The sequence below is a fragment of the Syzygium oleosum genome, unplaced genomic scaffold, assembly GCF_021117445.2.
Source record: "Syzygium oleosum isolate NSW1041296 unplaced genomic scaffold, Sole_v2.1 Sole_v2.49, whole genome shotgun sequence".
In the NCBI taxonomy this organism is placed as follows: Eukaryota; Viridiplantae; Streptophyta; class Magnoliopsida; order Myrtales; family Myrtaceae; genus Syzygium; species Syzygium oleosum.
Window position 1 is genome coordinate 225,654 of NW_026607533.1, and position 21,452 is coordinate 247,105.

A 21,452-nucleotide genomic window follows, 5' to 3' on the forward strand; every position below is an offset into this window, starting at 1 on the left:
GGAACCTCGATTCCTTGGATTTCCTCGCTCGAGGTAAGTAAACTGTTGGACGAGGGGTGTGAAGGGTATTTGGTAAATGTTGTGGATCCAACAGTTGTTGAACCTAAGTTGGAAGATATACCCGTAGTAAGCAATTTTCCCGATGTGTTTCCTGAGGAATTGCCGGGTTTACCGCCTGAGCGAGAGGTAGAGTTTGTGATTGAATTGGCGCCAGGAACAGAGCCGATTTCGAAAGCACCATATAGGATGTCCTTATCAGAATTGAAGGAGTTGAAGGTCCAGATACAGGAATTACTGGATAAAGGTTTTATTCGCCCTAGTGCGTCCCCGTGGGGAGCACCAGTCCTGTTTGTCAAGAAGAAAGATGGAACTCTGAGATTGTGTATAGATTATCGGCAGTTGAATCAAGTGACAGTGAAGAATAAGTACCCACTGCCGAGGATTGATGACCTGTTTGATCAGTTGCAAGGAGCCTCAGTGTTTTCCAAGATAGATTTGAGGACCGGGTACCATCAGCTAAGGATCAGAAATGAGGACATTCTCAAGACTGCTTTCAGGACTCGGTATGGGCATTATGAATTTACAGTTATGCCCTTTGGATTAACAAATGCCCCAGCCGCTTTCATGGATTTGATGAATCGTGTGTTCAAGGAATTCCTGGATCAGTTTGTAATAGTTTTCATTGACGATATACTAGTGTACTCCAAGAGCCTTGAGGAACATGAGATACACTTGGCTGAAGTGCTACGAACTTTGAGAGAGCATGCATTGTATGCCAAGTTCAGCAAGTGTGAGTTTTGGCTCAACAGAGTAGGATTCCTTGGACATATCGTTTCTGGGGATGGGATTTCGGTGGATCCAGCTAAGATTGAAGCGGTTACCAAGTGGCCTAGACCGACGTCAGTAACGGAGATTCGAAGTTTTCTCGGATTGGCGGGCTATTACAGGCGATTCGTAGAAAGATTTTCATCAATAGCCATGCCAATGACAAGGCTGCTTAAGAAGGAGGTGAGGTTTGAGTGGGATGACAAGTGTGAAAGGAGCTTTCAGGAACTGAAACACCGGTTGACAACTGCTCCTGTATTGACCATTCCGTCGGGCCCAGGAGGATTTGAGATTTATAGCGATGCTTCGCTAAGAGGATTGGGCTGTGTGCTGATGCAGCATGGAAAAGTGGTAGCATATGCGTCGCGTCAGTTGAGACCGCACGAGATGAATTACCCGACGCATGACTTGGAATTAGCTGCTATAGTGTTTGCACTTAAAATTTGGAGGCACTACTTATGTGGGGAGAAGTTCCAGATTTATACGGATCATCAAAGCCTCAAGTACCTATTTTCGCAGAAAGAGTTGAACATGAGGCAGCGCCGATGGATGGAACTTCTAAAGGATTATGATTGCGACATCCTGTATCATCCTGGGAAAGCCAATCGAGTGGCAGATGCTCTGAGTCGAAAGTCTAGTTTGGCGCATCTAATGGTCAAGGAATGGACCTTATTGGAAAGACTCAGGGATTCAGAGTTTAAGCTGGAGATGAGTCACGTATCGAATTTACTAGCCACCTTAAGGATTGAGCCAGAGATTCAGATCAAGATTAAGGAACTACAGTCTACGGACCCAGAAATCCAAAAGATTATTGAGATGGATGCAGCTAAGAGGAAACCGGACTTTCGAGTGTCCGAGGATGGAGTTCTGAAGTTTAGAGGGCGACTCTGTGTACCAGATGATGTGAAACTTAAGGAAGAAATCTTGTCGGAAGCTCATAGGAGCAATTACAGTATCCACCCGGGAAGTACGAAGATGTATCAGAATTTAAGACAACACTACTGGTGGAATGGAATGAAGGTGGATGTGGCCAGGCACGTAGCTAAGTGTTTGACGTGCCAACAAGTGAAGGCACAGCATTGTAAGCCTGGAGGATTATTGAGACCATTAGAAATCCCAGAGTGGAAATGGGAACATGTTACAATGGATTTCGTGTCGGGACTGCCGAGAAGCCAGAGAGGACATGATTCAATTTGGGTGATAGTGGATAGATTGACTAAATCAGCGCACTTTCTGGCTGTGCGAAAGGACTTTGAGTTGGAAAGATATGCAGACTTGTATGTGAGGCAGATCGTGAGGTTGCATGGAGTACCAGTAACGATCACTTCGGACCGTGATCCGAGATTTACAGCCAACTTTTGGAAAAGTTTGCAAACGGCCTTAGGAACGAAGTTACAGTTCAGTACGGCCTACCATCCGCAAACAGATGGCCAGTCTGAAAGGACCATTCAAACCCTGGAGGATATGCTGAGAGCTTGTGTGATAGATTTCCAAGGCAAATGGGAGGAACAGTTACACTTGGTGGAGTTTGCCTATAACAATAGCTATCAGCAGAGCATTCAGATGGCACCGTTTGAAGCCTTATATGGCAGGGCGTGCAGGACGCCAGTATGTTGGGATGAAGTGGGTGAACGGAGTATCACGGGTCCAGAATTGATCCAACAAACCGTTGAGGCAGTTGAGGTTATTCGAGACAGACTCAGGACAGCGCAGAGTCGTCAGAAAAGTTATGCCGACAGAAGACGACGATCCTTGGAGTTTCAGGTTGGAGATCACGTGTTCCTTAAGGTGTCGCCTATGAAGGGACTATCTAGATTCGGCAAGAAGGGAAAACTGAGTCCTAGGTATGTCGGGCCATTTGAGATTTTGGAAAAGATTGGGGAGATGGCCTATCGACTTGCCTTGCCGCCCAATTTGTCCCAAGTACACAATGTTTTCCACGTATCGATGTTAAGAAAGTATGAACCAGACCCGACTCATGTCTTGCGGTACGAGGAGATAGAAGTGGACGATAGAGTGTCGTACGTGGAAAGACCAGTCAGGATCGAAGATAGAAAAGAACGGGTGCTGAGGAACAAAACGATCCCGATGGTCAAAGTTGTCTGGGAGCACCACGGAACAGAAGGTGCCACGTGGGAAAGCGAAAAAGCGATGAGACGTCAACACCCCCAGTTGTTTGAGTAGATAAGGATAGATTGCAAATTTCGAAGACGAAATTTTTGTAAGGGGGGAAGATTGTAACAGCCCGAATTTCGATGTAATTTCCGGGATCAATGAAACTGATATTATTTCGCATTTCATTTTAGTAAGTCTCACCCAGAGCTGATCACTCTAGGGATACTAACCAATAGGGTATGGCTAGCTAGAAGATGGTACGTGGACCGGGGACCCTATCGCGAAAGGGATACCGATCACGAGAGACGTTGAGGAAATATTTTGAGCCAATGTGGGCTGATCTTAGGAAAGAGTAATGGATTGGGTTTGGCCAAGGCCAACGATGTACGATTGGGACGCAGGTGATTCTGCAAGACCAAAAGTGCACGTGGTCAACCAGTCCGGGACTTGAACCTAATGATTGTGACCTCGGGAACTAATGATAATTTCTCATTCTCTCAATGATCGAGACCATCACGATACGAATAGCCCTAGGTCGATACGCGTAACCTCTAAACAGCCGCCCGTTAGTGAGAGACTCTGAAATTGAAAGTTTAGCGGGTTTTGTTCACGGAATTGGGCCCGGATTTCGGTATCGATTTTCAAAGGCTTAAGAGGCTATTTTTGGGAATCTGACGTCATATTACGCTGGCCACTCACATGTGGAGTTAGTACGAGTAAAAATTGGAATTTCGGTCCAGGGGTGAAAAAATTACGATTTTGCCCCGGGATGCCTTCGCTTTCGAGACCAAATGAGGTTATTTTTCGTGGCCGGTGCCATTTTTGGGTGGCCATGCTTACCAGGAGTCATTTTGGACAAAAACTGGAATTTCGACAAAAATTGGAAAAATAATATTATTTTATTCCCGAAACTTTGACGTGGATTTTCGAGGGCTTGCGCGATGAATTTCGCGATTCGACGCCATATTATGTTGGCCACGCATATATGGAACGCGTATGTGCGAAAATTGGAATTTCGGTTCGGGATTGGAAAATTACGAAAATGCCCCTAGGCCATTTTTGATTAATTCCGAAAATTGGATTTAATTTTGGGATTAACCAAGGTGAGTTAAGGTTAAACCAGGTCTGGTCAACCATGGTTAGGGGCAAAAGACCATTTTACCCCTAAATTATTGGATTAGGGCAAATCCTAGCCTTTGGATCAAGGGCAAAATTGTCCATTGGCTTGATTTTTGACACATGGCACCCTAGGCCCTAGTTGTTGACTAAGATAAGCATTTTTCTCTCTCCTCTCTCACTCCCACGACCAGACCAGCCTTCAGAAATTTTTTTTTCTCCATTTTCCCCTCACTTTCTCTCATTTTCTCTCAAATTTTCACTCTCATTTTCTCTCTCGCCGGAGCTTCGCCGGAGCACGCCGCCGACCGCCGTGCCTCGCCGTCGACCCCTTGGTCCCCCGCTTCAGCTCAGTCTCGGTTCCGTCCATTTCTCTCTCTTTTTCTCTCTCTTTTCTCATTTTCCATTCTCAGTGAACAGTACCGCCGGAGCTTCGCCGGAGCTCCGATCGCTGTTCCGTCGACACGGCATTTATTCAAGCATGTCCATACGTCGCGTTCAGCCCAAATTGCATACAGTGACCGTACGAGCATCGTTCATCGTCCATACGGTCACTGTTCATCCACGACCGTACGGCCGTCGCGCCCGTGACCGGGCGCCTCGCCGGCCACCGTTTCCCGATCGTCCGTACTGAGTGTCCGTACGATTATGCTATTCACGCCGTCCCGTACGGAGGTACTGTTCACCCGTACGTACACCGCGCCGCCGTCCACCGGGAATTCCGCCGCCGGTTTCACTGTTCACCAGTGATCGGCCGCCATTCCCCGTCGTCGTTACCCTTGTTTTGGTGAGTAAAATTCCTAAACCCGGATTAGGACTGATGTTGCGTTTTTCTGGACTGGTTTAGGTGTTATCGGTGCATTTTGGACTGGCTTAGATAATAGCAATGTGTAATTGAGACTGGGTTGAGAATTGATTGGTAGAAATTATTATCGGAAAAATTTAGTGGATTAATGAGAATCGTTAGGGAGGATAATGGGGTTTAATGACCAATTTAGGAGTTCGTCGGTGAAATTGCCGGGTATGCCGGGTTGACTGATTGTACGTCAATTGTGCTTAATTGTGGTTGATTTCGTACTGTTATGTCGTATGTGGTGTAGTTAATTTTGTGGAGTGTGATTGGCCATTGTTTGGTTTGCAATGAATTACTAACTTGTGAATCGCACGTTAGGCCACACGGTATTAATTGGGCCAATTAAGCACGTGTTGTGACATTGGGTGTCTGAATTATTGGTGCTCGTGGTTCATTGCATTGCATAACATGGACACGCATTGTGTATGCCAAGAGTGAGGCATGTGATGAAATTGTGCGAGAATGCGTGTCTGCCATGAGCATGTGATCACCTAAAATACCCTGAAGCGTTATACGCTGGGTTCAGATAATAATGAGTTGTGTGATCACCTACGGACCTTCGGGTCGATACCGTCCTCATGCACTTTGAAGCAGGACGATACCCGGTACGTCCGGAAGGCGACCATCCTCATGCACTTTGAAGCAGGCTCTGGTTCGCAAGGAGAACAGTGTTGCGCCTCATGCACTTTGAAGCAGGCTAGAGACACTGGGCCAGATTGGTTGCTGCGCCTCATGCACTTTGAAGTAAGCTAGACGCACCGGGCCATGAAAAATTGATGACTCGAGTCGTAATAATAATTAATTTGGGCAAGTGTGCCAGTGTGGGCCAGTGGGCCAAAGAAATGTGCATGACATGTCAATGACATTTGCATGCATAAACATGCATTGATTGGCATGCGAGTGTGTGAGACTCGGTGTGTGAGCATGTGATTGACATACGTGTAATTATGCGTGCCACGCATGTGTCGTGATTATTTTATGTGGATCTGCCTAACTTGCAGGGTCAGATAATTGTTTGACTATTGTGGTATTGTGATTTGAATAATTGTTTCCAGTCAGGAGATTGCATGCTAGCCTAGCCTAGGTTTAGGGGTTGAACTCATTGAGATTCGTCTCACGGTTGTGTAAACCGGAACATTTCAGACCCTCGGCCGTGAGGATGGAGAGGCCACCGCCTCTTTTTGGGATCCCGTTGCAGATCCAGCAATATACCAGTACCTACCCCTCGGGAAACGGGGAGGCTTTTGTGAGATATCGATCCGAAGTGACTGTGAATATAGGCGAGTATTTTTATCAGAAGCAGGAGTACGTGGCATGGTGCCACCGGGATGCCGCAGGAAATGAGGGAGAGCCCCTCAGGACCTTCGATATCCCAGTCGATAGTATTGGGTTGTTGCAGCCGATTATAGCGGGTGGTGAGGTGATCAATCCAGAGGCCACGCCTGAATGGATCAGGCAGGAGGAGGATATGGACGAAGAGCCCGGGGTATTAGCAGAGGACCCTGAACCGATGGAGGAGGATCAGAATGGCGAACCCGAGGCCATGGAGCAGGACGAAGAGGAGGACGGAGAGGTGGCAGAGCTAGGATCGGATGAGGAAGGGGTTGAGCTTTACCTTGACCCAGAGTTGGAGCTGGACTCCGAGGACGAGCGAGCTCAAGCTATGGATTCGGAGGAGTCAGGGCCCAGCGAGGACGCCTCCGAGGAGTTATCAGATGACCCTACCGAGTCGTCCGATCCTGACTGGGAGCCTTAGGGCCGCCTAGCGTTCTTAGTTAGAAATGAGGGCCGCTACTTTTTGGACTGTCGCCCTCTCCCCTAGTTTAGCCTGACCTCCCTAGCCGCTTATCCCTTTTTGACCAGGTGGCTGCTAATCTTGTGTAGTTTTTGTGTGTTCCTGTAAATGTTGTACAAATGTTTTTTTTTTTTTTATATATAGTAAAACAAATGTGTAATTATTTTCTATGATGGTATATAATGTATGGCTATCCTCGGCTCAATATTGTAATTGTCTGGGTTTGTTTATTTTATACTTCCGCTTGTGCTTGATCTCTGTATGGGAATGGGTCGGCGACGCTTCCTGGGACGTCGCAGTCAACTTATCGACCGTGAGTGGGATGCTCTCGCTTCGTGGGGTACGGGGCGTGACATAACTCTTATCTAATAATCAAGCAAAATTGACATTAGTGGTTTTTGAACTTTTCTTCAATACCCAATGTAATTCCTGAATTTTTTTGTCCAATATAATTTAAACTTTCAAAAGTTCGCTTAATAGAGTCATTCGATTAAGGAGGGAAGAATACTACAAGTGCCAAACTCTGATTTAGGTCGCCGGAAATATGACGTTGTCATATTTTATTAATTTCTCAGTCCTATGTGACACGTCGATGCTGACGGGGACAATATTTAATAATATTTTTTGATTTTTTAAATATTTATTTTCCTTCTTTTCTTTTTTTTCTTTTCTTTCTTTCTTCTTCTTCTTCTACCTTTGGCTGATGACCAGACACTGACCACCGACCATGGTCGGCTACCTGGCCTCGCCTAGATGAGGCCACCGTCACCTGCCATAGATGAGGCTCGGCCGACCTCGCTTAGGCGAGGGCGAGCGAGCCCCGACGAGGGTTGGCCTCGCCTAGGCCACGGCGGCCTCGTCGGGCATCGCCTTCCCACGAGCGACACCCAGCGAGGCCACCGTGGCCTGGGTGAGGGCCGGCCTTGCCGAATCTGGCGAGGCGAGGCGGACCCTCGCCCAAGCGAAGGTTTGTTGGGCCTTGCCTGTGGTGGGTGACGGTGGCCTCGTTCGGGCGAGGATAGGCGGTCGGCCATGGCCAGTGGTTGGTGTCCAATCACCGGCCAAAGGTAGAAGAACAAGAAAGAAAAGAAAAAAAAAGAAAAAAAAATCAGAAAAAAATTTAAAAAATCGAAAATATACATGAAAATGCCACGTAGATTGATTTTTTTAAAAAAATGCAACTCAGGTTAAAATTTTAATTATAAAAATCACGTATTAATTTGGTAGGAATTTCTCGCCATTAGCACTTAAGTGATCATTTTTCTCTGATTTAGTACTTAAGTGAGCCAATAAAAATTTTTGACACTAAAGTGAGTGTTGTATATAAATTTTGACACTTTAACTGTTTTTTCCCTTTCGATTAAGTGTATTATCATGTCGTATGCATTTTTCTGACACCAACTGCCACAGCAGCGTTTGCTTTGCCCAATTAATGATGTGGACTGGCACGTCAATTTCCCATGCTAGCAATCTTTTTTTCTCTTTCTTTATGGGCTAAAATGATGACAGAGAGCGCCAGCTTTGTGGACTAAAATGATGTGAGAGAAAATTAGTGGTGAGCATTATCCGGATTGGGTCGATCTACCCCCTAACCTTAGGATCAACCCGCACAGTATTGGTCCTTAATTTTTGGGACCGAGGACCGACCCAATTGAGCCTGGGATCGAGGACCGAACCGACCCAATGGGTTCAGTCCGGTTCCATGGTCAACCCGGGATCAACCGATAATTTTTTTGTTTCATTTTTTGTACTCCTTGAAAAGGCAAACCTACTATTTCAAATTACATATCCATCGACAATATGGCGTTGTACAACCAAACTATAAATACCAGTACATATTTAACAAATTTAAGATAAGACAACAATAGAAATTTCACACATGCTAAAAGCAAGAAACCATAAAAACGATTAAGACCGCTCATAGAAATATGGGATAAGATGGGAAGTCCTTGTAATCAGCTGTCAATAATACTCATAACACCATATGCAAAAACGTTTTCCAATCAAGGAGAGTCCAATCAACCCAAAAATGAGCTTCACATCACTTGACTAGCAAATCATCGTAGCAACTGCAATACTACTTTTCAAAAACTTCTACCATTTGACACAAACTAAAAAGCAAAGTGCAACTGAAACTTACTAGTGAAATACAATTAAACCATAAGAAATTCAAAATACTTAATATAAACCATGAATACACAACTTCACATCTTGTTAATTCACTTCAACTTCTGAACACCTGGAAACAAAACAAACGACTTACATAATTAATACTTGACAAAAGTTTTAAATTGAAATTACTATTAGGTAGCGCATGATAACCATTCTAGTTCTGTCTAGAACTAATTTTATGTTCCCAGAAACGATTTTGGAACATAAACTCATTTGGTAACGCAATATCATTTTTCTATTTCTGGGACAACTTTTTGTTCCATAATCGATTCTAAACCAGAAATCAGAACAAAAAAAAATAGGTTTTCTATTTCTAGACCAAAAATGAGAATCATTTATGAGAGAGCTCTTACTTCAAAACACATGTTCATTTGGAAGTTACGATCTTTGAGGTGGGAAAAAAAAGCAAAAACTCAAAAATTTCAAAACTTCACAGAATGGTTTAGAATCTATGGCTACCCACTTTGAATGAAATTTAAATTTTTTTAGGTACTGAAAAAAATAAAAAATAAAAATTCACAAAATAGCTTAGAATACCTATGGCCACCCACTTTGAGCGAAATTTAATTTTTTTTAGATGTCAAAAATAATAAAAAATAATCAAAAAATCTAAAATTTAAAAACTTCACAGAATTTCTTAGAATACATGTGGCCACCCAATTTGAGCGAAATTTAATTTTTTTTAGGTGCTGAAAAAAATTAAAAAAAGCAAAAAATAAAAAATTTCAAAACTTCACAAAATGGCTTAGAATACCTGTGGCCATCCACTTTGAGCAAAATTTAAATTTTTTTAGGTGCCGAAAAAATAAAAAAAATAAAAAAACTTCAAAACTTCACAGAATGGCTTAGAATACCTGTGGCTACCTACTTTGAGCGAAATTTAATTTTTTTAGATGCCAAAAAAAATAAAAATAAGCAAAAAATAAAAAATTTCAAAACTTCACAGAATGGCTTAAAATACCTGTGGCCACCCACTTTGAGCGAAATTTTATTTTTTTAGGTGCCGAAAAAAATAAAAAAATAAAAAAATTTCAAAACTTCATAGAATTGTTTAGAATACCTGTGGCCACCCACTTTGAGCAAAATTTAATTTTTTTTAGGTGTCGAAAAAAATAAAAGTAAGCAAAAAAGTAAAAATTTCAAAACTTCACATAATGGTTTAAAATACCTGTGGTCATCCACTTTGAGCGAAATTTTATTTTTTTAGGTGCCGAAAAAAATTAAAAAAAAGGAAAAAATCAAAAATTTCAAAATTTCACAGAATGGCTTAGAATACATGTGGCCCATCCACTTTGAGTGAAATTTAATTTTTTTTAGGTACAAAAAAAATTAAAAATTAAAAAAAAAATACCATTTGGGCACCTAAAAAAAATTAAATTTCACTCAAAGTGGGTGGTTAAAGGCATTCTAAGTCATTCTGTGAAGTTTTGAAATTTTTGATTTTTTATGTTTTTATTTTTTTTCAGCATCTAAAAAAATTTAAATTTCGCTCGAAGTGGGTGGCCACAGATATTCTAAGTCATTCTGTGAAGTTTTGAAATTTTTGATTTTTTGCTTTTTTTCACCTCCAAAAATTAAAATTTCACTCAAAGTGGGTGGCCACAGGTATTCTAAGCCATTCTATGAAATTTTCAAATTTTTGAGTTTTTGAATTTTTTTGGGCACCTTAAAAAATTTAAATTTCACTCAAAGTAGGTGGCCACATGTATTTTAAACTATTATGTGAAGTTTTGAAATTTTTTATTTTTTTGGGCACCTAAAAAAATTTAAATTTCACTAAAAGTGGGTGGCCACAGGTATTTTAAGTCATTCTATGAAGTTTTGAAATTTTTGATTTTTTTTGAAAAAATTCAACAAATTTCCTATTTTCCCGAAATCTGAATTTTTTTTTATTTTTTGGAAATTGTGATGAATTTTTCTAGAATTTTTCAATTTTTTTGGATTTTTTGAATTTTTTTGAGATTTTTAGGAATTTTTTGGATTTTCTAATTATTTTTATTCCATTTCTAAAAAAATGGATTTTTGTTCCTAGAAATAGAATTTTGTGTTGTTTATCAAACGGGTTTTTGTTTTAGGAAATAGAAATTTTGTATTGTTATCAAACGGGTTTCTGTTCCAGAAATAGAAATTTTTTGTCGTTATCAAACGGGTTTCTTTTCTCAAAAACTCATCCTGAAACCAGAAATAGAAAAATCTATTTCTGTTTCAGGAACTCATTTTGGAACATAATGGTTATCATGTGCACCCTTAGTGCTATTTGTGACATTCCGAAATTCCACCAATTGGAATTTATTGAATAATTGAGTTTTATGAGATATGCACGCAGTAAGTTCTCACCCGGAACTGATCATTCCTGGGAATGCTAACCATTAGGGAAAGGCTAATAGGGGAATTAAATTCGCGCGACTAAAGGAAATTCGATCGTGAATGGATTTCGACCATTAAATCGCGGAAGTGATATTTTGAGCCACTGTTGGCCGATCCAAGGATAGTTAGGGGTCAGTTCGCCACTGTCCTAGTAGTGGATCGCGGGTGATTCCGTTGGACCACGAAACGACTTGACGAATGATTCTGAAATTATACCGAACGATCGTACCCTTCGAATCAAGTGATTGATCTTCGCGATTTTAATGACAACCGAGGTCGTCACGCACCGAACGGACTTGCACGTGACTCGATTCAGTATCAGTCATGAGTCGATTTTTGCGAATTTCCCTAGCAAGCCGCCCGTTAGCTCGAGAAACGCTCGAGTTGCGTTTAATAAAATTTAATTATTGAAATTTTGCCCAAATTGGACACCGGAAAATTAGGAAGTCACGACAGAACGTTAGGACGACGTTGCACGTGACACGTGCGAATTTTTGGTGCGCTCAAATCCTTCGGAAAAATTCGATTTGAACAAGAAACGAAGGAAGTGACCAAAATACCCCTAGGATTTATTAAAGGGCAAGCTTTAAGAGTAAAGGGTAGTTTGGTAATTTTGCCCTAAAATTTTGATTGGGCAATTTTACCCTTGGATTTTTGGGAAATTACAAGTATGCCCTTGGATATTTTTGTGCAAGAATCGATCTCGGCCGTCGGATCAAGATAAGATCGAATAGGGACCGTCGGATTAAAATTGTGAGACAAGGGCATTTTGGTCTTTTCCACCTTGGTCAATTGGACACTATTTGAGTCAAGAATGTTGTCTTTCTCCCCATTCTCTCCTCTTATTCTTCATGATCAGCCCCCCCTTTTTGCCGTGAACCCTTCCCCCTCCTTGCCGTGAGCTTTCCTTGGCCGTTTCTTCCCCACGCCGGTGCCACCGCCTCGCCGCCGCCGCTGGACCGCCGCCGCTCAAGCTGGACGCTGCCGTGTCCGTTTATGTGCCGCCGCTCCCCGTTCTAGCCGTTTTAGCCTAGAACTTTGTAAGTCATACTCTAATCCCGATTTAGGATATTGGGTATCGATGGATAATTTGATTTGGGGTGAAATTGACAATATACGGGTGCGAAATATTGGTGTTTATGATTGGAAACGTTTGGCGGGCCTTGAGGATTATTTTTGGATTTTTGGAGGACAATTTGAGGTGAATTATAAGCTGCGAGTTACTGTTCACAAGCTGCGAATTACTGTTCACGGGCTGTGATGATTTGTTCGGGACGCAAGTTGGATTTTTAGAACCATTATTTAATGGCGAGAAAGTGTCGTGAGGATCGGAATTAATCCGACGCCATTTAGTTGGAGAAAATTGGCAATTTACGTGTTTTAGGAATGTTTGAATTATTCTGGATGGGGTTGATTTAATTGAGTGCTTATTTGTGTGTTTATATAGTGGACATATGTCTGTTTGGTGCACGCGTGGGCCAGATCGAATTAATTGTTGATATTGGCCATGTGAATTGTTGAGTGAGCTCTGTCTGCGTGTGACTCAATGCGTGCACGGATAGCGTGTGATGGGCCAGTTGCGTGTGGTAAATGCATATCGAGTATGTGCATGAGTAAGGAGAAGTTGTGGTGTGACAAGTGATTGTGGGAAAGTATGCGAAGGTGTGATAGTACGAGAATGGGATCGAGCCGGGTATCGTAAACTCGGGCAGCGATCACGTAGGTCTGTTGCATTTGGCACAGGCTGAGGCTTGAAAAAGCAAGTATAAGAATCGGTCCGAGGCACGATCAGCTCGGGTGAGACCGAGATTGGACCGAGGCATCATAAGCTCGGGTTCCAATCATGTAGGCCTGTCGCATTTGACGCGGGCTAAGTTGGGATCGGGCCTGGGGTGTGTGATGCTCAGGTCACGATTGGGGCCAGAGGCGTGAATGGGTACGCGGGCCGGATGTGGTGAATGATCGCAGTGTGCCTGAGGCGTGTACTTCAACGCGGGTCACTGGCGAGGAATATGAAAGAGAAATGAGGATGGAAGGACCAGTGGGATGAGAATGGTACATGCGCGTGTTTGCATATGATGTAATTGTGATTGAGTGCGGGTGTGCGCATGATTGAGCCTGACCATATTTATTGATGTGCTTGCTTTGTGATTACTTGATGTACGTGAATGTGTGTGATTGCGTAATTGTCTGGAGGTACGTGATAGCCTAGGTTGGGTTTAGGGGTGTACTTGCTAAGATATAATCTCATGGTTGTGTATACCAACAATTTTCAGAACCCCGACCTGAGCGATGAACCCTCCACCACCGCCACCAGTACGTTTTGAAGTACCAGTGCATACGAAGTATGAGGTAGCTGAGTTTCCGATGGGTGACGGGATGACCTGGATAAGACACACGACGACCGTGTTTGTAGAAGTGGGAAAGCTTGCCTTGGATGAGAACCGTTTTTGAGGTTGAACGTCAGGTCATCGACTCCTTTTTTATTTTGGTAGTTTCAGTAAAGTGTGCACTGGTAGTCAGAGGTTTGTTTTATTGTATATATGGTGGAACAAGTTGAACAAGAAATGGAAATGTATATTCTCCCCATTCTCCCCAGTTTAAGTTTGTCCGAGTGTTTTATGGTTTTCGTTTGCGCGATTAAATCTCTGATGTTTAGTTGAGGTTGGCGATAACCTGGGACGTCGCAACTGTTCGACTGGAGGCGGGATGTCGCGGGCTCGACGGGGGTTCGGGGCGTGACACTATTGATAGAACATCTCACCATTATATCCATTCAACTTCAATGTACAAGCTCTATTTATTGATGGTAATCTCCTCGGTAAGACAATCCATATCTAAAAAAAAGAATTCGTTCATTAGATAAACAAAAGAATTAACAAGTAAAAATAAATATGCATAATTTAAGCTTACCCAATTCAAACTTTTCAGCATTTTCAATGCACTCTTCAACATTAATAGGCATGCGAGCAGCTCTCAACTAGTCTTGAGTACAAATTAAAGCTTCTACCACTCTGGCAGTCAAAGAATTTCGAAAACCATCAATCACACGGCCCGAAGTACTAAAAGCTGACTCTGAAGCAACGGTACTAACAGGAATAGACAAAACATCCCGAGCTATCAAAGATAAGATTTTATATTTCGAACCAGTACTCTTCCACCACATCAAAATGTCAAGATCAAGAATATCTTTAGATTCCTCTTCAAGATACCATTCAAGCTCCGATTTGTTGTCATCACGCCCCCTTTTCTTTTGATGGAAAAAGTTTTTCCGCCAAACTTTGATGTTAACCTTGTCGCTCCCATCATTTCCATCGGTATTGGAAGCACTGCTACTACCAACAGTCATACTTTGATCACCAAAATATCGATGACCATGACCAATAAAAGATTGCTCATAAAATGCATACAAACGCTCCAACACGTACTTTACCTTATCATACATCTTATCAATTTTTGCTTCATCATCATAAATTTGTTCATAACAATACTTCACATAATGCAACTTTTTTGTAGGATCAAATGCCACCGCAACCAAAACCATGATGTTTACTTTGTCCAAACTCCCATAGTATTTATCAAACTTCTCATTCATCTTCATACCCATAGCTCTAAGCTTAGGATCCAAAGCATTACTTGCATCTTTCAAATATTTATACAAAAAAGGTAACCCCTCAAAATAATCATTCGAAGTAGTATATAAACTCCCTGACATTTGATTGGTAGCATCATAAAACTGTTTCAAAATTTTGGAAAGAACAATGGCATTTTCCCAATCTTCATTTTTAGGAGAATCATTATTAAGCTCAATTTCAAAAGACAAATTATCTTTTGCCATTATTTCAAAAGCTTTTCTGAACTTTATGGCCGTGTCTAACATGAGATAAGTGGAGTTCTATCTAGTGGCAACATCTAGACAAACCGAACACTTGTAAGTGATTCTTTCGGCCTCAATGCAAGATTGGAATGCTTTAGCTCTCATGGGAGAACTCGTCACATATCTAACAATGTTTCGGATACGTGCAATAGAATCACGTACCTCAAACAAACCATCTTTTACAATCAAGTTCAATATATGAGCAGTGCACCTCATGTGTAAAGCCTCACCAGTTAAGACCAATGACCAATCTCTTGAAAATTTATCTTTCAAATAATCAATGGCAACATCATTCGCACTAGCATCATCCACTATGATTGTAGACACGTTTTTTTGTATTCCCCATTCATATATGCATTTTTCAACTATTTTCCCAATCTCCCTACCCTTGTGACTATGTATTACCACAAAATTGATGATCCTTTTATGCAATTTCCAGTCTTCATCAATAAAATGTGCAGTAAGACATAAATAGTTCAGATTTTGAATGGAAGTCCATGTATCGGTCGTCAGTGCAATCCTTGACCTAAGCTTACCAAAGAAAGTCTTCAAACAACTTCTTTCACTCATATACAACTTTATGCAATCCCTAGCCACTGTAAATCGTGACAAATGTGTGAAGAGAGGTTGTATCTCAGTACCAAAATCAGGAAACCCAACACACTCAACCGTAGAAAATGGTTCTTCATCGACGATGATCATCCGAGCAAGCATGTACCTAGATCGGTCTTGATCAAATTTCCATGTTGTTAAGACATTACCACTATCAATACCAACACCGGTATCTCCCCCTACCTTACCAAGCACATTTGCATCACGTGGTGCAAACAATTTTTGCCTCTTATCTATATTGGGAGGATACTTGTTGCACCTTTTCAAGTGCTTCAACATTGTTAAAGTACCATTATTAACAATGTATGAGTACTCCTTCCCACAATGAATGCACTTAACCAAACATGTTTTTGGGGTCTTCTCATTTATGACTCTTGAAAAATTATCCCACGCAATGGATTTGGATTTATCTATTTTCCGCTTCTTACAAAGAGTAGGATGATTAGTGGATACCTTGGTTGACTCTTTTAAGTCTTCTTCACATCCATGGCCAGGCGATTCCATCATGGGATTGATCTCGTGACATCCCTCCACTTCAAATGACATGTTATCTAAATTCATCAAGTTCACCTGAATATTTAAGTACCGGCGTGTAAGCTTCAGCACTGCACTCACTGACAAAACAACAAATATCAGCTACGGTTTCGTTTTTGAGGTGGCAACATCAAATAGCTATTCATCAAACTATATGCAACAAACAATAGAATAAGGACAAAATGGTAAAAATTCACAAGTGCATCCTATGCAATTCTAATCACGATGACAAATGCATCATAAAATAGTTAAGTCATGTCAATTTAGAGCCAATCGCATTCACCTTTCGTCAAATTTGGGGATATCTCTTTTGTAGAATTTCTGTCCTGTTATAAAGAACGTCATGAGGTTGGCCACAATTTCAAGCTCCTTAGCAACTTCGTTGCCCCACCATATCCTATTCAGCTGCCCAATTAGCCTAATCTCTGGCTAAGGTGGAAGGAAACCATTAGATGTACAAACAGATAAAATTTGGCCATGGATAAGTTGGTGAAGGGGAACGGAAATCTCAACTAAATTAGCCAATTTAGCAACTATACAAGTTTGAAAATCAATCAAAGTCAGAAAGCTGGTGAAGTAGCTCAGTTGGCAGCCTTGGTGTGTTGGAAAGAACTGACTAAAATCTAGATTAATTCAGTAGACAAGCACAATAAAACACACTCTTTTGAAGCATATAACTTTGGACACAAGATGCACTTGAGAGAGTTCTCGATGACCCCACCAATCAACTCTGAAAAAACTAGCTTCAATCCATAAACTCCAAACTCACCCTTTGAGAGAAAATGAATTTTTCACAAATTTCCAGCGAAAAATAGCCAAAACCTTCAACTAGAGAGTGGAAGTACACTGACGATCTTTCCAACCATAGATCGCGTGTCCCAAACGGAATTCGGGTAGGCACCCAAGATCCCCCCCCCCCAAGGGTACCCTCTTGGTGAGCAAAGGTAAAAACCTGAGAAGTGTTGGAGGTTTGGTCGCGAGCCGGGAAAAGAGTGAGATTTTGAAAGAAATGAGAAAATTTTGAACCAAGAAACTCACTGGGGGTCAAAGTAGGCATGTTCTAGCTCAAAAAAAGCTTTGCATTGTCCGTTGATCAGCTCTTCGTTCTAGTTAAGGTGAGAAGAGTGCACCAGAGTAGGCCCACAAACCCAGCTCTAGATACGTGAAGTAAAAGTGGAAAAATAATAATCCAACATAAATCAAGAACATACATGTGTTCGGAAAGAAGGGCGAAGAGAGGCGAGCGACGAGGGGCGAGTAAGGCGAGCGGCGAGTAAGGCGAGCGGCGAGTAAGGCGAGCGGCGATCGCGGCGAGCGGCGCGAGCGACGAGCGGCGAGCGACGAGCGGCGAGGGACGAGCGGCGAGCGACGAGCAGCGAGCGGTGCGAGCTTCGAGCGGCTAGAGGCGAGCGCCGAATGGTGCGCGAGTGGCGAGTGGCGCGAGCGGCCAGAGGCAAGCGGCGAGCGGCGCAAGCTTCGAGCGGCCAGAGGCGAGCGGCGCAAGCTTCGAGCGGCCAAAGGCGAGCGCTGAATGGGGCGAGTGGGAAGTTTTTTTCTTTGATTTTGGCAAAGTGAAGAGTCTAAATACCAAAGAGAGACTGTACAAGGAAGACTAAAGAGAAGAAGTTGTCAGCACCAGAGGAGGACCGAAGACGTCGTGAGTATCGCTGTTTTGGACGATTGAGAGGCGTGAAAAAAGACTGTACAGGGAAGATTAAAGAGAAGAAGTTGTCAAGTATCGGAGGATGACGCCGTGAGTAACGTTGTTTTGGACGTGTAGAGCTGTTTCCCACCTTTTCTTTTTTGGTCAGTTTTTCACACCATTTCACAGTTTCACTTGGATTCTCTACATAAAAAAAATTATAAATAATATATTAAATATATAATATATAATATATATTTTAGATATATTATATATAATATATATAGTCCGGGTTGGTTCAGGTTGGACCGACCCTAAATTACCTGGACCGAGGACCAACCCGCACAGTGCCGGTCCAGGGATCCCAGGACCAAGGACCAACCCAGTCTCCCTGGGAACCGGATCAGGATTGGCAGGGTTGGGCCGGTCCAGGGTCAGTCTAGGGTCAACCCTGGACCGATGCTCACCCCTAGAGAAAATGATGTATGAGGGATGACGTAAAAGCCACATGTAAACCACATGGATGCCACAAATCTATCAAAGTCAAGTAAATAGAAATTATGGTCACATTATGTAATGGTGTCGGAATTTTTTAATGACAGGATTATATTAGGTGGATAGTTTAAATTTTGGTGACTACATTGAACAAATTTTTTTTTTTGCAAGGACCATATTGAATATCAAAGATAAATTTGAGAACCATTTGTATCATTATCCCAATAATTGATGAGTACATGTTAGTCTATTACAAAGCAGAATATGATAAATCATTTATTAAACTAAGTTACTCAGTTGCAAAGCTTAAGATATTATTTTGTGAACCGTTAAACAAGATTAATTGTAATCTAACAGTATCCATCATCACTTCAAACCTATACCTCTCCTTTTGTTATTGTTAGATTCTAGAATTTTATGGTCGTCGATCTTAGACAATTGCACTTCATAGTTTTTCTAATCAAAGATAACACGTGAAATGGTTGTATTTGATATATATAAGCTGATCTATCATGTTCTAATGTGAATAATTTGTTTATTGTGTGGCTAACCGATGGGTATCCAACTACTTTGATAATCGGGGTAGGGAATTTTAAGTAAAAACCAGTAAGGGGTTCGGGTAAGCGCAAAAAGTTATTGCACAGATTTGGGATGAATTAGTCTACACATAGATAATTATTTTCCCATAAGCAGATTTAGGTACATACCGTAGTTGGGACGCATAATGGCACCGTGAATGGGCCGCAAGCCTTCTATTCTTGATGGTTCTAACGAGAGCGAAAATAAAACCTCTTGTATTGCGGGGTCATCGGTGTCGAGGGCTAGGTATAGGGGAGATTTCTGATCCTTGTTCTCGAAATACACGAGCTCCAAATCTTTGTTCGACAAATAGCGCACCATGTCGATATGACTATTAAGCACAGCATCGTGCAAAGCGGTGTTTCCAAGCTTGTTCCGTTTCCTCAGGAGTTTCTTGTCCGCGTCGTTGGGGAGGTCTTTCGCCCGGCGAATCAACATCGCAGCAGCTCTAGACCGCCCCAGCATAGCGGCAATGTGGAGCGGGGTACTTCCCCAATCATCTTGGGCGGCTATGAGATAGTCACCGACAAAATTAAGCAGAAGCCTCAGGATTTCGTCCTTGCTCTCCGATGTTGCAAAGTGGAGCAGTGAAAGGTTCCACGGCCCCAGGGTATTTAAAACGGCAGACAGATTGGTTTGATCGGCCAGCCTTTCGATCATGGAAATGAACTCTTCAACATCGGCGCCTTTGATGACACCCACCAGTCTGCAAGCAACTGCATTCACTTCTGTTGGATCTTGTTGTGCCATGGTTCGCACAGCCGCCAATGCATTTTTCATTCTCTCCATTCGACTCCTCCAGATTTCTTCTTCCTTCAATGAATCCATCTCATCCTTCTTGACCTCCTCTGGGATCGAGTTGTTCATTCCAACGTCCTCCACTTCTATGGATAGATCTCCGCTCATTGAGCCCAAGCTGTGCAAGTAATGTAGTTATTGCAAGGGAACAAGGGTCGTGAAGGAGACGTTATATCATTTAAACATTCATAAATTTGGTTCTGCTTGCTCCGTCCTTAAGAATGCTAGTGATCATGTGGGAAAGTTGGACTCTAAGTTGGATAAATGTATATTTCTTGGATACTCTTCTACCGTGAAAGAACCAAAACGCTTGAAAAGTCTATTCTTGTCATCTTTGATGATCCCCTGTTGAAGATTACGTTGTTGTAGAAGCAGGTTATGGAGAAGCAGAATCTAGAGAAACTGGTTTTGGAAATGCAGGCTATGCAGAAGCCGGCTCTACAGAAGCTGGCAATCCTACTAGTTTCACACCCGGTGCTTCTAAAAAATCAGCAGACCCAAGCCCACGCTAATTCACATATCCCCCAAGATGCACGTCAACTAGCAAAGAAACAGATCTAGATCAGCTCATTCGAAAGTTACCCGAAATGTCAAAAAGGCAGAACTACAAAAAAAAAAAATGTGGAAGCGGCATTGTTAAACCGCAGATTTTAGATGAATATGGTACACACGAAAGAACATTGAAGAACAGAAGCAATGAGTCAGGAGATGGAGAACAAAACCTGAAGAAACAAGAAGGCAGGACTTGAGAAGAAAAATATGGTGTTGGCTCTGGGGGTTGATGCTGATGGTGATATTCTGGAGGGGAAAGTCTGATAGTAAAGGACTTGAAGCGAGTTTACTTGTTCGGAATGAGTGCAGTGAACAAAGACGGGTTGTTCTTTATAATGAAGCTGTAAGATGGAAGCTAGTTGAAAGGGATAATAGCTGGTGAAGTAAGCAAAGATGGCTCGTTCTTCAATTGAGGAAGACTCAACGACCAAACGGTGATTTTTTAAGTTGACACGGGAGGTTGACTTGATCTGTTAGACCCAAACCTACTTTAGCGCACGTGAAATATTATAGTAATGCTAGATCTCGACAGCTTGATAACATGTGTCACTATTTTTGTAACATGTAGACAAATTCTGTTTTCCACGATGACTTAACTGTTGAAAAAGAAACAAAATTGAGCGTTGCGTGATGCTTCAACAAGGGATGCATGGCAGAGAATACAAGGCATCTAAAACAAATTTAATTAAAAGCTAGAGCATGTGATGTTCGCTGAAATCCGTGCACTAATTGACGTTAGCATCTTCGTCAAACTAAAATCTCATTTTCTACTTTCTTAAGACAATTTCTGAGAAGTCACTGGAGAAGGTGCAGCCAGACTTGTCCCACTTTTTTTTAGCTCTAGCAATTTGGGATTTGTATTGCACGGAAATTAATTTTAATTTTACAAGATATGTTGCAACTAGACAAAGCAGCGTGAGCCATTCAGAAGTTCCTTCACAACTTGAATCAAACTCACGACCTCTTAAAAGATGATTGACCTTTTTCTACAAAGCAAACCATTTTAGTCGAATGGAGAAGGTAGGTTACCAAAATCATGTGTTCTCCAAATTACCAAGTTTGGTTTTGTCCACCATGGATCATCGTTGAGGACGGGCTGAGATTATTTTGCCGAAAGGAC

General features: G+C 42.0%; 1 pseudogene; it reads right to left on the reverse strand.

Moving 5' to 3' along the window:
- Positions 1-19,888, reverse strand: part of LOC115693072 (ankyrin repeat-containing protein ITN1-like) — a 29,760-nt pseudogene extending 9,872 nt beyond the window's left edge.
- Positions 19,889-21,452: the final 1,564 nt, after the last annotated feature.